The sequence below is a fragment of the Lutra lutra genome, chromosome 18 (genome assembly GCF_902655055.1).
Source record: "Lutra lutra chromosome 18, mLutLut1.2, whole genome shotgun sequence".
Taxonomy (NCBI): Eukaryota; Metazoa; Chordata; class Mammalia; order Carnivora; family Mustelidae; genus Lutra; species Lutra lutra.
Window position 1 is genome coordinate 13,793,186 of NC_062295.1, and position 17,222 is coordinate 13,810,407.

Here is a 17,222-nt window from a genome sequence, read left to right on the forward strand (position 1 = left end):
GTGGGCTCTCAATACATATTTGTTATAAATGGCAAAAATCAAAGAGGGAGACGCAACTCTTACAGATTTAAAGAGGGTTAACTTTTAAAAAAAATTTTTTTTGTTGACCTATAATGTATTATTTGCCCCAGGGGTACAGGTCTGCGATTCGTCAGGCTTACACATTTCACAGCCCTCACCATAGCCCACGAGACTTAATGTTTTGTGTTCACATGTACATGTTCTCTTTTCTCTTGGGTAAAAATCTGGAACTAGAATGACGGGACCATCTATAGGGGTAGGAATTCGTTTGCTATTGCTGCTCTAAGAAAGGACCACAAACGTAGAGGCTTTAAAACAACCGAAAGTTATTATCTTACAAGAGGCCAGAAGTCCACAATGCGTTTTACGGGGCTCAGACGACAACGCTGGCAAGCCTGCATTCTTTCTGGAGGTCCTGGGAAGAATCATTCTCTTGTCTTTTCCAGCTTTAGAAGTCAACTACATCCCTTGGCAAGTGGCCCTTCCTCCTCTTTGAAACCATCATGGTGGCATCTTTAAATATCTCTCTCTGGCCCTCCTGTCTCCCTTTTAGAAGGACCCTTATAATTACACTGGGCCACCGAGACAATCCAGGATCATGTCCCCATCTCAAGATTCTTAATTTAATCTTATCTCCAAGGTTAGCACATGGATGTCTCAGGGTCGGGGGCAGCACGCTGCCTGCTACAGTATACATTTAAGTGTTTAAGAAACTGCCAACTGCATTCCAGAAGGGCTGTACCATTGTACATTCCCACCAATAGTTCATGACAGTTTGTTCTCATCCTCGCCAACACTTGGAACAGACAGTCTTTTTAATTTTAGCATTTCTAATAAGTATGCAGTAGCATTCTCATTTCTTTTTTTTTTTTAAGATTTTATTTATTTATTTGTCAGAGAGAGAGAGAGAGAGAGAGGTCACAAGTAGGCAGAGAGAGAGGGGGAAGCAGGCTCCCGGCTGAGCAGAGAGCCCGATGCGGGGCTCAATCCCAGGACCCTGAGACCATGACCTGAGCCGAAGGCAGAGGCTTACACCACTGATCCACCCAGGCGCCCCCTCATTTCTGATTTTAACTTGTATTTTCTCTAAGTAAAGAAGAGAAGAATCTGAAACCAGAATCCCTGCATGGGAATCCCCAGTCTATAGACTATTTAACCCTGGGCAGCCCTTAATCTCCCTATTCAATTTCCTCACCTGTAAATGGGGACGAGAACATTATTTTAATATAATAATTTCATAATACCCATGCTGTGGGTATTAAAAGAGCTCATTAATGTTAGTACTCAGAAGAGTGTCTGCATATAGTCCGTGCTTAGTCAATGCTAGCAAATAGTAGTAATGCTACTACTGGTAACTGGTTCTTTCCATACGTACTCTTAGAACGGGGTTTCTCAACCACTGATACCTGGGGCTATTGTGGGAGCTGTCCTGTGCCTTGTGCAATGGTTAGCAGCATCCCTGGTCTCTCCATGTGAGATGTTAACAGCACATACCCTTTCCTCCGGAAGTCATTACAACCAAAAATGTCTCAACGCTTGCAAATCTCCCTGGGAGAACAGAACTGCCCCTGGTTTAAAACCACTGTCTTAGCAACTCTAAATTGCAAACTTGGAAGGGGTCGTAGATATTAAGTATTCTGATGACTTCCAAATTCTTTTGACCATGTTCCTTGACCCATTACACCTGTAAATGCACATAGGTTTACATTTATCGTAACTACTGATAAAGGGAATTCTATAAACTAGAACCCACAAGATAGAGGCTGCCCCAGTGGCCCCACCCACATCACAAATCTAAACCTAAGCCCACACTCACTGTCTAGGAAAGCTAACATATACCACTCACGGACCTCCATGTCACCTTTAGCTAGCTCACCTTTATCCTAGAGATGCCCTGCTAGGCTCACAAGAAAATCCCTGGTCTCTTAGCCAATCATCCCCTGTTCCTGCTGCTTCTAATGTTCTAAAACTTGCTCTTGCCTGGGAACAGGGCTCCCCAGCTTGTGAGGCAGTGTCCTCCCCCAATCCATGCATCGTTTTCCCTCCACAATATACACATGCATTGAAAGTTTCACAAAACGATGCTTACCTTTCCTGTGTACATGTAATACCCTCTGATGATTTCAATTCTGTTGTTTTGTATTCTATTTCTGTAAAAAAAAAAAAAATACTGGTCAAGACCTTTTAAATTGATTTCATGACCCACTTATAGGTCACAACCTACAGGCTGAAAAAATACTGATCTAGTCAACTTCATTTTACCAAGAGCCAAAGAAATGTCCAGACATTTCAGTCCACATCGCTCAGCTTAACAATGAGGGTTTTCAGGCTGATCCTTACCAGCTCTCCAGCTTCCAAAATGTGCCAAGATTCCATGCAGTTCAGGGGAAATCAGGATAGCAACATTTTCCTAACTTTCGATATATATGTACATGTACAACATATATCAGTCTACACACATTTACATGTGCAATGGGGCATGGGGCGTGGTCACAAGAATTTGGAGGGCACCAGAACAGGTAATATCTGTGACACCTCTCAACGGTGCAATTTGGTGATACTAAGACAGTAAATAGGGTTTGGGGTTTTTTGTTTGTTTTTTGGTTTTGGGGTTCTTTTTGGTTTTCCATTCATACATTCATTCGAGAGAGAAAGGGAGATTATGAATCTCCGTGCTGAGCGTGGAGCCTGACGGGGGCTCGATCTCACCATCCTGAGATCATGAGTAGTGCAGAAATCAAGAATCAGACGCCTAACCTGCTGAGCCACCAGGTACGCCAAGACAGTGGTTTTTAATCAGATGGACATAAGTTGAATTCCAAGGGATTAAAACACACTCAAACTGATTTTACGTAAAAAAGTACAATTCTCTCTCTCTCCATATACGCAGCAAGCAGCAGGATGAAAGGGGCTGATCTATCTCCTAGGGGCAGATACTAGCCTCACCCCTGGAGGCCTGCCTTTTGCTGGCTCTCAGAAATTGAACACCCAGGCACCACACAAAAAGAGGACAGCCAAATCCTGCCCTGAGCCAGGGTAGGAGTCGTGTGAAGGAGTGCTTTGCGTGTAATCTGCCAATCTATTTTTTATAATCTCCTACTAATGAAATGGGAGGGAGGCAGCAAAAAAAAAAAAAAAAAAAGACCTTCTCTAGGAAGATAAGTATTTCCTAGTTTAAGTAATCTCTACACCCAGTGTAGGGCTCGAACTCACAGCCCACAGATCAAGAGTCGCATGCTCTAAAGACTGAGCCAGCCCTGGGGGGCCCCACTGGAACACTTCCTAGTCTAAATTTAGAGGGCTGAAACAGAATCCCTTCACAAAGCACTTTCTGATTACTGTTTTTTCCTCCAAAAAAGTTACTCACCCGAAGTTAATGATGAACATTAACTGACATTTACTGAGCGCTTGCTACGGGCAAGGCCCTGCGGCAGGTCCTCAACATGATCTTTTCATTGTCTTAAGCACTTCAGGAGACAGGTGGCATTCTCACCATTTCCACTCTGTGGATGGAGACACGGGAGCTCAAAGACCTTAAATGACTTGCCTTAAATAACATGGCTCTGCATCAGTTAGGGTCCCTGGGAATAAGCCCCAAGAGAAAAATACTGTGCACCTGGAGCGCTTTCTGTTGGCTGTGAGCGTACAACGGCATCTCCTGCAGAGTGGAAGCCGCATGCAGCCAGGACTCAGCCCCGCGCACAAGCTGGACTTAAACCCGTGGACCTGGGCTCCGAAAAGCACCAATGAGCTGCCTGAGTAGCCTGCCAATATTGACCAATCAGGACGAGGTCCTTCCAACCAATCAGGACGAGGCTCTACCAACCAATCAGGAAGAAGGTGTTTTTTTTCTCCCCCTTTCCCTCATTAGCATATTGACAGGGAATGGGATCCTGAGCAGGAAATTTCTCCATGTGAGCCGGGGACTCCGCCTTGTCCCCGATGCGTCTTCTCTCAGCTCTGGCTGTAGCTCCAGTATGGCCTTGCCTGTGCCTCTGATTTTGGGGTCTGGCCTCGTTTCTGTCGTTTTTGGGCCCAAGAACCCAGCTCCGATAACAGCTCCAGAGTAGCCATGCTGGGAGTTTAACCCAATAGGCATGCCCAGATGCAACATATAAAAACACAGGATGCCTCTTGTAGGGCTCATAACCATAGTTTAAAGGTATTTGTTATTTACAAGAAATTCACATGTAAGTGAGTACCCTGTTTTTTGTTTTTTGTTTGTTTGTTTGTTTGTTTATTTGTTTTCTGGGAAGCCTAAACTCAAGTGGCTTGAACCCAGAGCTCTAAGTCTTATTCTAAGCCACTCTGCCAGGGATTCTCAAAGTGTCCCAGCACCAGCGCTGTCACCATCACATGGGAAAAGGCAAACACTGCCAGCTCTCAGGCTCCAACCCAGAACTACTGAGTCAGACACTCTGTGGGTGGGGACCTAAAATCTGAGTTTTTACAGCGAATCCAGTGCCTGGGAAAGACTCATGTTTGACCACCACTGCAAAATGCTTTACCACCCACCACGATATTCTAAGGCAGACAGAGGGACAGTGAAGCTTAAAATCAGGTCCCCTAACTTGAACCTGCAGATTTCCCACAACTCCCTATATCTCTCTCCGTTTTCCCTTTTCTTCTTTATCCAGTCAAGCCCTATGTACACCAACCCCCCCATTCTCAGTACAAACTGGAACAAGATACTTCGCTAATGGCACACTGCAGTCTGGTACTTTCTCATAGACGTTCACTCCTTCCTTCCTTCATTCATTCATTCAGGCTGCCAGTCATTCAACAAACTTTATCAGGTGCCCATTTTAAATTCAAAGTCCTCTAGGTCTGAAAATGCTGCTGTCCTTCCCAAAAGAAAACCACGAAGACGGCACCCTATTGTCCTGGGCATGTTTGACAACTTGGTGTTCCTCAGCTCTGAGGCTGAGTGGATTTCTCTGTGCGTGGTTGGGGGAGGTCATTCAAGGTTCACTGCCAGAAGCTCACTAGCTTCTCTCTCTATCACTCAAAGCAACCATCTTTACTTCCTGCCTACCAAAAGAGGGCTGAGAATTAGGGTGGGCAAGAGATATAATTGAAGGGGAACCTGGGTGGCTCAGTCAGTTAAGAGCCTGACTCTTGGTTTTTCAGCTCAGGTCATGATTTCAGGGTCGCAAGATCAAGCCCCACATCAGCTCTGTGTTCAGAGCAGAGTCCGCTTGTCTTCCTCTGCTCCTCCCCCTGAGCATTCTCTCTCTCTCTAATAAATACAACCTTAAAAAAAAAAGAAGAGAGATAATTGAAGATGACATTTTTATAGCTGCAAGACATACACGCACACACACACAGACACACGCACGCTCAATGTCTTTCAGACTTACAAGTTGCCAAGGGCCAATCAAAAGCCTTCGGTCAAGAAAAAAGATTCATCCTAGGAAATGATGTCAAAAACCTTTTTAGAGAGAAAACACATCTGTCAGGCCTCAGGGCTGTCAGCCGAGCTGGCAAAGGAGGGGAGGGGGCAGCTGCAGGCGGCACTGTTTGGGAACAGGCTGGAGGGACAGGCATGAGGAGAGAGTATACCGTGAACATGAAAAGCTGATCATCTCACTCTTCTAAGTTGACAAGGTGTCTCGGTTGCTAGAGTAATGTAAAAAATTACCACAAACTTGAACTTGGTGGCTTAAAATAACAGAAATTTATTCTGCCACAGTTTTCCAAGCCAGAAGTCTAAATCAAAGTGTCAGCAGGCCTGAGCTCACTCTCAAGGCTGTAGGGAAGAATCCTTTCTTTTTTTTTTAAGGGAGAGTCCTTTCTTGAGTCTCCCAGGTTCTGGTGGATCCCATGTCCCTTGACCTCTGGCTACGTAACTTCATTCTCTGTCTTCATCTGCCCATGACTCTCATTTCTGTGTCTTCTATCTCTTATGAGGAATTGCATTTTGGGTCCACCCAGATGATCGGGTGTGATCTCATCTCAGAACCTCCAGCCTATTACATCCTTCCCATCTGCCTTTTCGTTCGGATTTCTACTTGCCCTGCAGACCTCAGTTGCAGTCAGATGCCTTGCACCAGATCTGATCCCAACCTCATATGACTCCTTCCCAAAACTTGTTGCAGTCAGGATTAAATCACTGTGGTGCCGCGAGTTGTTTGCCCCCATCTAGAATATAAGGACCATCAGGACAGAGAGCTCGCCCTTTTGGTTCCTGTTGCATTTCCTGCCTCTAAGCCGAAGAGTATCAGTAAGTATTCGTTGAAAGAACAAGTGAATGAATCCTAACTCAGCCCCCCAGTGGATGTGTGACCTTGGGCAAGTTACTTGATTTCTCTCCTGAAACCTCCGTTGCCTTATGTACGTGATGGATAAGTACCTGCCTCTGAGGTCTGCTGTCTAATAGAATGAGGTATGTGAGCAAAAGAGAAGCGAGCACTGGGCCTCAGCACACAGTAAGTACTGCATAAAGGTCGGTCTCTGCCACTGTTGGTGATGTTTGTCAGCCCAGGGCAAGAAGCAGCATTAGCACCTAGACCATTATCTGGGACAGACAAGGTACTTGGTAAATCTACATTAAATATAGTGCATTTTGGGGTGCCTGGGTGGCTCAGTAGGTTAAGTGTCTGCCTTCAGCTCAGGTCATGATCCCAGGGTCCTGAGATTGAGCCCCACATTGGGCTCCCTGCTCAGTGGAAAGCCTGCTTCTCCCTCTCCCTCTGCCTGCTGCTCTGCCTACTTGTGCTCTCTTGCTCTCTGTCAAATAACTAAATAAAATCTTAAATATGTGTGTGTGTGTGTGTGTGTGTGTGTAGTGCATTTGACATGCATTGTCCCACTTAATCCTCAGACTAAGTGTTATGTCATCAATAGCCTTGTCCTCATCCCCACTTTACAGCAAAACAAGCGGAGGCTTACGGAGATTGAAACTCATCCAGATCACCCAGGAATTTGCTAAGTGGCTGTTTGTTAAACTTCAGTTGGCTTATCTGAAAAATAAAATAAAAATCAAACAAAGCAAAGCCCCTAGCCTCCTTGGTCCCAGACATACCCCACTGAGTAACCGCTACAGAGAACAGTGGGTGAAATTCTTCTAAACCCATTTGCCTTGAGCCCATGCATTTGGGAGAACGGTTTACATGTTAAGTGCTCATTTTCACCGCAGGACAATGTTGCCAGGCTTGGTGGGGCCTCCTCCCAATGCTTTAAGGCCAAATCAATGCCAGGGGGAGCTGGAAGAAAAGGGGAGTAAAGGAAGCCTGGTGGATTCTACCTTTCCTCTGAGGTGCGGCTGTCTCCTGATGGAGAGAAACGCAATCAGTTCCCTGGCCTATTTTCCTTGAGCAGCTTAACCGGCTCTTGGTGCTTTAATTTCCTACCACCTTGTTCCTAAGTGCTCGACTTCCCTTTCACAGATGTTAGGTCTGTTCTCTGCATCTGTCAGCAGGCATGATACTCTCGATCCCCGGGGGGGGGGTCCCTCTCCTTCATTTGTTTTGTTTCTTCCTCTTTTCTCTTTTACGTGCCCAAACGGAGCAGACCCAAAGCATCAGTGTTTCCCATCCAGAAAGCATTTAAATCCCTTTAGCCTATATTTTTTAATGACCATCCCTCTAGGCACATGATTGGTGGCCACCATCGTCCTGGGTCCCGGAGTTCCCCTGTCTATTTCCATCTGTGATTGACGTTCACATACCAGTATGAGAATTAGGAGCCAGCAGTCGAGCAGAAAATGATCGAATAAACCCCAACTCCAGGTAGAATCGAGCTTTTTCAATAATGGATGTCAGAGTCATTTAACTAATTGCTAGACTCAACCTAGCTGAACATGGTTTGTTTTTGTGTTTGTGGTTTTTTTCCCCCTCATACATAAGTAAACAGAGATCTGGGAAGATAGGAATGAGGTGCGAACAAATTAATCTTTGGATAGAAATTTAAACTGCAGAAGTCAACCGAATCCTCTCCAGTTCTTTTGAACTGTGTGTTTGTTTCTATTTCTTTCAACCTGTTTCTTTCAACCTGTGTCATGTTGAGTTCTATACCAGGAATCTGACTTAAGCCGATGATGAAAGGAAAATGGTAAGGAAAAGAAGGAAGGCGCCCATTTACCCTATTTGGCAATTTCTAAAATTATCACCCTTATTCTACTGTCCTAGAAAAGGCTTTTCTCACATTTTAATACGCCTCTTGGCCTTTGTCCTTTTTTTTTTTTTTTTTTTTTTTTTTTTTACCATGTATATTTGCAGCAGACAAAAAGGTAAGGTTTCCCCTTAGGTCGGAGAAAGCTATCATTTAGGGAATGCAATGATTGAAGTTTGAATATTATAAAATGCTCAACCCAGCATGCACTGGGGCAGGTATTCTCCGTAGACAATGACGGGTTTTTGCTCCTAATTTTACAAATACATCAGCCCTTCTCCCAAGAGATTATGAACAGAAAGAAGCTAAAATGGCTTGCCCAAAGAGTCTGGGAAAACCAACAGAGAAGTATTCCCAGGGTTACATTATAAAAAGGAGGAGCACAATGTAACAGCAGAACTGGCCCGTGATGAGAATTGAAGACTCGTGTTTCTTAAAATACAAGAGAAAAAGCTCAAGGGTAGGGATCCAGCACATCGCAACAAATCTGGATGTGAGTTTTGGTTAAGGACAGACCTGGGTTGAGGCCAGGCTCTGCCTTTTACTGACTTTCTTAGGGCAAATGACTTAATGTCCCCTGGCCTTTGTTTCCCCATCTTGGAAATAGGGATAAGAACTGTATGTAACCTCCAGGCCCATGATGAAGATTCAAGGACATAATGTCAAAAGTGGACTGGTTCACATCGCTACTGAAACTTCCAGAAGTCGTCACTGCTGTTGTTTGCATCATATTTTTTGCTATTAATAATATATGTCGGTCCACAGAACGAGAATTTTTTCTCCAGTTTTTTTGAGATGAACTTGACACAAAAGTGCAAGTTGAAGGTATATAGCAAGATTCAATACACATACGTATTGTGAAACTTGCCAGAGGAAGTTTAATTAATGATGTGGGAAACAGAGGCAAGAGAAAAAAAATAAATTAAACTACTTATAGCCCACTGTCAAGTCCTTGAAACAGAGTGACCTTTCCTCTAGGAATCAGCCAGCTGCCTCAGCGTTCATGCTTTGCTAAGGGCAAGAGGCAGTCTTAGCCCAATCCCCACCACTCTCCATCCCCAGCCCCAATCCTGTAAGCCCACTTTAACGTATAAAAATTCCTTGGAAGACTTCCTTTACCTCTACTCCCCAAGATACATACTGGCAATCATCCCCAAGCACATGACCCACCAATACACATCTGAAGGGTCTCATGACTCACGATTTATTAGACAGTCTTAAATGACCTTTTCCTAACAACAGCTAGCCCCCTCAAGGTCCTGGAAACCTTGCTTCCAAAATACCTTAGGGCTTGTGCTGTCCCTAACCTCCTTCCAACTTGAAAGTATGGGATCAGCCACTCTTCATGACCCTGGGGCAGCTCTTTCTGCCCACAGGTCCTGTCCCCCTGCTTTAATAAAAGCACCTTTTTGCACTGAAGACACCTGAAGAATTCTTTCTTGGCTGTCAGCTCCGAACCCCAATACTTCAAACCACATCATTCACACACCCTTCACCTCACATAATTTGTCTCACCATAGTGAGAACATGTAAGAGTTACTCTCATTGCAGCTTTCAGACAGACACTAGAGGACTGTTAAAACTAGAATTGCCAGACTGTACATCGGATCCCCAGAACACATTTATCTTCTAACCGGAAGCTGGTACACTTCGAACCACATCTTACCATCTTCTCCATGTTCCCAGCCCCAGGGCAACCGCTAATTCACTCTATTTCTACGGGTTGAGCTTTCTTTTACCGATTCCACCTGTAAAGGAGATCGTACAGTATTTGTCTTTTTCTGTCTGACTTATTTCACTTAGCATGATGCCCTCAAGGTCCATCCATATTGTCCCAAATGGCAGGATTTCCTTCTATTTTCCCAACTGGATGATATTCCATTGTGTGTGTGTGTGTGTGTGTGTGTGTGTGTGTGTGTGTGTGTATAATATCTTTATATATATATATATACATATATATTATATATATATATACCCCACAACTCCTTATCCACTATGTGACAATGGACACTTGGATTATTTCCATGTCTTGGTTACTATGGATAACGCTTCAATGAACATGGAAGTAGAAAAATCTCTTCAAGATAGTGATTTCATTTCCTTCAGATACATGCCAGGAAGTGGGACTGCTGAAGCCTACAGTCCTTCTAATTTTGATTGTTTGAGGAACCTCCGCCCTGTTTTCCGTGGTGGCTGCACCAGCTTGCATCCCCACTCACAGTACACGAGGCTTCCCTTTTCTCTACACCTTTGCCAACACTAGCCATGGCCATTTGAACCGGTGGGAGGTGATACCTCCTTGTGGTTTTGAGGTGCATTTCCCCTGATGATGAGTGACGTGGGGCACCTTTTCAGGTTTTTGTTGGCCATTTGTATGTCTTTTTGGGAAAATGTCAATTCAGGTCTTTTGCCCATTTTTAAATCAGATTATTGTCTTTCTACTATCAAGCTGCGTGAATTCCATACACATTTTGAATATCAACCCCTTATCAGATACGTGATTTGCAAATACCTTCTCCCTGGAATGAGGATGTTAAGGTCTCAAAGCTTTATAAGAATATTGCCAGAACAGCCAGTGTGGCCTGGTGACAGGAAAGAGCCTTTTGTCACAGAATGCTACACACAAGCCCATGAAACAGATGTGAGACTGCAGAGGACTTTGAAAGATATTCATTTTCTATGTGTAATTTTTCAAATTGTTCTTACCCAAATAATACCTTTTCCTTGACCACAAAAATTTAGACACTGCTCAGTGGGGTGTGCCACCAGATCCTAGGATTCCCTTTACCATTTCTTCATGTTTCTTCCTCGATTTTTAAACTTTTGCTCCCAGTGGCCTGCACCTGTGGCTCTCGCTCATGAGCCTGCCCTCAGACTACTGGGGCTGCTTTATCCTGAGCACCTGGGAGTTTAGGTCCCCCCCCCCCAGGTTTGTCTTCAGCCTGAGTCTGTCCAGTGGGGGACTTTGAAGAGCCCAGTCTCCTTGCCTTAAGTCAGAACACCCCTGAGGTGTACTTTTTACCCCAGCGGTTCTTGGGGGAAGGAGGCTGGAGTTACCCCCTGTGGGACTTGGCCTGAAATTACATCCTCGCTTTGCTTCTTCCCCCTTTCAGTCCTGCATCCCCCATCCCTTCCCAGTTTCTCCTGGAAGTACTTCCCTCATAAATCTATTGCACACAAATCCTTGCCTCAGGATCTGCCTGGGGCGCGCCAAAGTTAATGTAACCACTGTAAATAAGGGTGTCTATTCTTCCAGCCTGTGTGTGTATTTTATGACCTCCAAATCTAGCAACTATGAAATGGCATAGTATATATAATTTTTTTTAATTTAAATAGCGATCATTACCATCTTTTCACATCCACAAATATGCTTTGACAACATGTTTCTAACAGCTACCTGGCATCCTATTGTATGGCTGTACCATAATTTAATCAGTGCCACTCAGATTTTCTGTTGTTTATCACTACAGTGACGATGCTGGGTTGAACATCTTTGCAGACAAATTTTTGGGTAAGTCCATTTATTATTATTCTGCTTGAAACACTGTGAGTCAGATGGTAGTGCATCCCCAAGGGTTATGATGGTCCCCCGGTGGTCCCCCCAAAAAGATTAGACCAATTCACACCTCTGCAAGCACCGTCCTTGGTTTCCAGCCCTGCCTCCTTCCACCTTCTAGAAGACTCCATTAAGGAGAGGTAGGCACAAGCCTCTGAGGAAGTCTGCAGCTTGGATCATGCTAACAGAAATTTTGGTCTTCAGACTGGCTGACTGCCTTCTCTCCTCTTCTCTTCACATCACTAAGTGATGTGAAATGAATGCACCTCTTCATTTTCATCTCATGTGAGTCAAAATTACTTTTCCTGGTGCACTCACACCTTCCAATTCCAAAACTGATCTACAAAACTACAGTAGTCAAAATAGTGTTATATGTATGGAGATAGACATGGAGTCCAATGGACAGAACACACAGCCCGGAAATAGGCCTTCACATAGATAGTTAAATGATTTTTGACAAGGGCACCCAGTCCATTCAATGGGGGAAAGGTTGTCCTTCAACAAATAATGCTGGGAAAACTGGATAGTCGCATGCGAAAGAATAAAGTTGAAACCTTACTGTATGCCATATATAAAAATTAACTGAAAATGGATCTACTGTAAGAGCTAAAAAATATAAAGCTCTTCATAGAAAATATATCACTCTCTCTGCCTGCCTCTCTGCCTACTTGTGATCTTTGTCTGTCAAATAAATAAAATCTTTTTTAAAAAATAGAAAATATAGGGGAAAGTCTTATGACATTGGATTTGGTAATGATTTATTGGATATGACACTAAAAGTACAGGCAACAACAACAACAAAATACATAAATTGGACTTCATTAAATTAAAAGCTTTTGTGTATTCAAGAACACTATCAAGGGAGTAAAAAGACAACCCACGGAAGGAGAGAAAATATTTGCTAATCATATATCTGATAAGCGATTCAAATACAGAATATGCCTCCCCCCAAAAGATCTCTTACAACTCAACAACAAAAAAGAAGCAACCCAATTAAAAGTGGACAAAGGACTTGAGTAGACACTTCTCCAATGAAGATAAACAAAGGACCAACAAGCACATGAGAAAATGCTCAACACCATTAGTCCCTGGGGAAATGCAAATCAAAATGCAATAAGATACCACTTCACACCTATTAGAGTGAGCATCACCCAAAACCAGAAAACAACTACTGTTGGAGAGGATGTGAAGAAATTGGGACCCTGGTGCACTGCTGGGGGGAAATGTAAAATGGTGCCACCATTCTGGAAAACAGTTTGGTTCCCCAAAACGTTAAAGTGTAGAATCACCATATGAGCTAGTAAATTCTACATGTAGGTATATATCCAAAAGAATTTAAAGCAAGGACCCAAACAAATACTTGTACACCCCTGTTCATAGCAGCATTATTCACAGTACCCAAAAGGTGGAAACCATCCAAATACTCATCAAGAAATGAATGGATACCCAAAATATGATCTACACATAAATGCAATATTTTCAGCATAAAAAGGAATGGAATTCTGACACCTGCTATGACATGGACCTTGAAAACTTTAGGCTAAGTGAAATAAGCCAGACACAAAAGGATATATGTCGTATGACACCACTGATGTGAGGTACTTAAAACGGGCAAATTGACAGAGACAGGAAGTGAAACAGAGTTGTTACCAGGACATGAGCGAAAGAGAGAATGGAGTCTTAGTGTTTAACAGATAAAGAGTTTCTTTTCAAATGATGAAAAGTTTCCAGACATGGATAACAGCTACGGTTGCCCGACATTATGCTGTATGTGAGGGCACTGGATTCTGCAGTTAAGAATGGTTAAGATGGTAAATTTGATGCTCTCTCTCACCACACTTTAAAACTTGCAAAACAAATGACTTTCTTACTCAGTGGGAAAGAAAAAAATAAACCTGTTCTCCTGGATCCAACATGACATTCAGAGTTGACAATGGTCAAGAAGGCTTTCTTTAAGGGGCAATATAACATAACAGTTTAAGAGGGTTGGAATTTACGTTCTGAGAGCCCAAGTCCAAATTCCAGATCTGCCCCTCACAGGCAGTATGACTCAGAGCATCTCACTGACCTCAAAGCAACTCACCTGAAGTCAGTAAACTGGCAAGAATAATAGGTTCGACTTCCTGATGCTTTCAGTATATGAGAAAGGCTTTGAAATGCTTAGCCCAGCAACTGGCACACAGAGTCAAAATACAAAAAGAAAATATAACTGTGGTTTATGGCTATTAATGAGTGTTATCGTTACTATCATCTTAAAGTACTTAAGACACTTTGATTTTCTTGATTACTTATTTTGATGGCTTTTCATATCATTAAGAAACATGCTGGAGGAAATTAATCATGGGCATTTTCAACTCTGAAATGGAAAAACCTGATCCTTGTCCCCTTAAAACAATACTTTCTAATTATGCAAATTACGGTGTTCCTGGCACTTTCTGATCTCTCTTTGGTGAACTTGGGTGCCATCAATTTGGACCTCTTTGTGCTCGTTGTCAATTAGATACATTTAGAGAGGACAGTCTTTTAAAGTACAGAGAGCTCAGCAAAAGCTAATCCCTGGTTTGATAAAAATAAAACAATCTATCTCAAACAGCATAGAAACCTGAAGCACTCTGGCCTGAATGTTCCATCCTCCAGGCTCAAAGTGGCTGTAAAGCCCATGCTGCATGGGCACCTGGGGGGCTCAGTTGGTTAAGCTTCTGCCTCTGGCTCAGGTCATAATTCTAGGGTCCTGGAATGGAGTCCTGCATCAGGCTCCCAGCTCCGTGGGGGAGCCTGCTTCTCTGCCTCTGCCTGTCCCCCCCACCCTGCTATGGGCGCATGCATGCTCTCTCTCACTTACTCTCTCCCTTGCTTGTAAATAAATAAAAAAATCTTTAAAACACACACACACACACACACACACACACACACACACACACACACAAAACCCATGCTGCATAAGTGGGCTCCTTCTTCCTAGGATCCATCCTGCTAGCTGCATAAGGGGCTGACTGAATGCAAATGTCAGCCTCTGGCTTAGTGATGATATATTTCTGGTGTACTGACTCCCAGCCTGGCCCTCCCCTCCAGCGAACGGTGCAGCAGGTGCACTTTGAAGGACTCTGAAGGCAGGCTCAGCATTTTCCTTACAATGAATTAGCTTCTTAGTCATGGCTGGGAGGGTTGACTTACACATGGCTTCTGGGAACCAAAAACCCTCCTTCTGATTTAACCCTGCCATTCACTCCTCGTGTGACCTTGGGCAGGTCATCTGACCACAAATCTATAGATTCCTCAGGAGTCAATGTTCTCTTCTGCTGGGTGAGGAAGAGTTCAGATAGACTTGGGAATTTAGAAAAGCATGAAGTATACACTTACTGATTTGAGTAATGTGATCTTTCTCTCTTGAGGAAAGAGTATTGAGGCAGAGAGACATCCATGAGAATATCTGAGTTTTAAGATTCCTCAGAGATTCAAACAGTTCATTTTATAGCGAGGGAAATGGAAGCTCAGACAGGTTAAGTGAGTTTTCTAAGTAAGGGACAAAGCTAGGCTCACACATCATCTTTCATGACTTCAAGTCGGGGCTCCATTACCTTTCTGACCTTTTTGGCTCCCACTGATAGGGAAACACTGTACTCTAAGATGGCTGACCAAACCAGCAAGGGAATTCCAGTCCCTGTCTCAAAGCCCTTCTGGGTTCTTCTTTCCTACCCCGTTTCCCACGTGCTAGAAGTACCAAGTATGTGGAAGTCAAAGGGTATAAATCCCCCTCCTTGCTTGTGCTTGGGGCTTAGACCTTTGGAGAACAACCTCGTCTGAGCCCACCGGTATTAAATAAACCTCCCATCCTCTAAAGTCTCCAAGTGCCATTTGGTTCTTCTGCCAGGATCCCATCCAGGTTCCGTAACACACCATACTTACTCTTGCTCACTTTGTTCCAGGCATGTCATCCTCCTTGCTGATTACATGTTACACTAGTATGTTTAGGGAAATGCACTGGCCTTTCTACCTGCTTTAAAAAAATGAGCACCTGGAGAGAAAAAAAGAGCCCTCAGATATTAAAAATGTAATAGTACTTGGGGCACCTGGGTGGCTCAGTGGGTTAAAGCCTCTGCCTTCAGCTCAGGTCATGATCTCAGGGTCATGGGATCAAGCCCCGCATCAGGCTCTCTGCTCAGTGGGGAGCCTGCTTCCCCATCTCTCTCTGCCCTGCCTCTCTGCCTACTTGTGATCTCCGTCTGTCAAATAAATAAATAAAATCTTTTTAAAAAATGTAATAGCACAAAGAAATACTTTGTGAAAGGGTTGGAAGATTAGATGAACAAAAATTTCTAGAACAGGATAAAAATACAAAGGAAACACAAAATAGGAGAGAAGAATTTTTTGTTTTTTTAAAACAGAGTACCTACATCTGGATAACAAGAGTTTTATAAAGAAAACAAACAAACAAACACAAAATGGAGGGGAAGAAATTATCCATTAAATAATTCAAAAAAAATTCTCCAGAACCTAAGAACATGTGTTTCCAGCTTCAGAAGACCAGCACACGGTCACGGAATTTTACAAGGTTGCCAAGAGAAAAAGGGGGTTCTATGCAGAGTCAAAACAGAGTGATTTCAGACTTCTCAACAGCAATCTAAAAGGCTAGAGGACGGCCGAGTACTATCTTTAAAATTTTGAGGGAAGAGATTTCTAACCTGGAATAGCCAACATTTACGTACAACATTTCCAAAAATAATAACTCCTCCCTCAGAAACCTGGTGAACGGAGCACTCAACTAAATTGAGGGAATAAGTCAAGAACGTTGAACACATGGGGCGTTCCTGGGTGGCTAAGTGGGTTAAAGCCTCTTCCTTTGGCTCAGGTCACGATCCCAGGATCCTGGGATGGAGCCCCGCATTGGGCTCTCTGCTCAGCAGGGAGCCTGCTTCCTCCTCTCTCTCTGCCTGCTTCTCTGTCTACTTGTGATCTCCATCAGTCAAATAAATAAATTTTTAAAATCTTAAAAAAAAAAAAAAGAACGTTGAACACATAGGCTATTGTGGAGACCAAGAAAAACAAGGCTGTACCCACCTTGAGTCTAGCCCTGACATAAGTGCAGCCATCTTGATGTTCCAGATTATCACAAAATATTTCTTGGGTTCTGACCTACTCAGGTTAGCACTTTAAACAGTCCCTCTCTCCTTTAATGATTGACTTAAACCCCTGGACTCAGCTGCCTCTGTCTTTCATAACTTCCCTATACATTCCCCAACTGATCAATGTTGACCCGAGTAGGTAGGGACAACTCTACGCCCCTACTCAGCAAGAAGTTACAGAAGATAAGACCTTCCACCTTCAACAACAATAAGATTTAAGGGTCAAAATTGTTCAGGGGGAAATGTGGAGGCCGAGAAAATCAAGGCCATCCCACCTCAGGTTTAGCATTAGCATAAGTACAGCCATCTCAGACCCCTGTGCCCAAGGGCTGAACTTTCTTTACTTTACTTTAATTCCAGGAAGACCCCCACCCTACTTTAGTCCCAGGAAGCCCCACCCTGCTTTAGTT

General features: G+C 43.6%; 1 long non-coding RNA gene across 4 annotated transcripts in view; it reads right to left on the reverse strand.

The window, feature by feature from the left end:
• Window positions 1–17,222, reverse strand: part of LOC125090476 (uncharacterized) — a 365,554-nt gene that overhangs the window by 103,013 nt on the left and 245,319 nt on the right. The window contains exon 5 of one of the 4 annotated variants that reach the window (XR_007124347.1): window positions 2,111–2,171. The exons of the other annotated variants lie outside the window; for them this stretch is intronic. This is a non-coding gene — a long non-coding RNA (uncharacterized LOC125090476). The remainder of the gene's footprint in view (window positions 1–2,110; window positions 2,172–17,222) is intronic. 4 annotated transcript variants of the gene reach the window in all.